The sequence below is a fragment of the Lepus europaeus genome, chromosome 5, assembly GCF_033115175.1.
Source record: "Lepus europaeus isolate LE1 chromosome 5, mLepTim1.pri, whole genome shotgun sequence".
Lineage (NCBI taxonomy): Eukaryota > Metazoa > Chordata > Mammalia > Lagomorpha > Leporidae > Lepus > Lepus europaeus.
In genome coordinates, this window is record NC_084831.1 from 39670167 (window position 1) to 39671126 (window position 960).

Consider the following 960-nt stretch of genomic DNA (forward strand, 5'->3'; position numbering starts at 1 on the left):
CTGATCTTCTATATATAAAGAGAATTGAAAATGAATCTTGATTGAATGGAAGGGGAGAGGGACAGGAAAGGGGAGGGTTGCAGGTGGGAGGGAAGTTTGGGAGGGGGGAAGCCATTGTAACCTATAAGCTGTGCTTTGGAAATTTATATTCATTAAATAAAAGTTTAATAAATGAACAAACAAATAAATAAAAGTATGTTCTCTGCATGATAAAAAAAAAAAGAAGTGTTGCTTGACTTTACCTGTATAGTAATCTCAAAAAAATCAAATTAAAGCCAAGATGGGAAACCAGTATACAACAGTCTAGTGAATGACTAAAATTATAAAGACTAACAGAACCTACTATTTTTTCTCCTTTTTTGTGCAGGCGTGTAAGACTTCCAGATTCACTTCCAGTGGCACAGCCTCGGCCCCAAAGGCGATGAGACCCACTTGCTGTGCATACCTGTGTTTAAATCACTGCTACACAACTGTGATTCTTGGGTTTAGTATGGGCAGAATCCAATATTGAAAAGCAGGAGACACAAGTGCTCTTATTTGTTTTTGATGATATATGAAATGGCAAGGTCATTTCAGCAGTTTCTTATAAAAGCAAACAAACACCTACCATAAGATTGAGCTTAACTTCTAGGTATTCATGCAAAAGAAATTGCTGATCACAGCTAGGTAAGTGTCACTGAACTTGAAAAACCATTGACAAGTGAGAGAAATTTATATTGGCTTCCTCTGGTTCTTGCAATCACTCAAAAAATCTCTGTCTTTGTCCCTTGACCCCACACATCAGCTCCAACAGAATCCTTAGGAGTGAGTGCTAACAATTGAACTGAAGATATCCAGGGAAATTTTGGATTAGGTGCTTTATAACTTTTCCCACATTGAACCCAGGTGCTTGACTTGCTAATATTAATATTTCATTGTGATATGACTTTTTGTTTACTGATTTGATAAGTTCTGCAATCC

The 960-nt window shown here is 36.9% G+C and overlaps 1 non-coding gene across 1 annotated transcript; it reads right to left on the bottom strand.

Annotated features, from left to right (window-relative positions):
• Nucleotides 1-367: 367 nt before the first annotated feature.
• On the bottom strand, nt 368-495 carry LOC133761313 (small nucleolar RNA SNORA68). Its single transcript, XR_009866116.1, has one exon. It is a non-coding gene; the product is annotated as a small nucleolar RNA SNORA68 (small nucleolar RNA).
• Between the last annotated feature and the right edge of the window lie 465 nt (nt 496-960).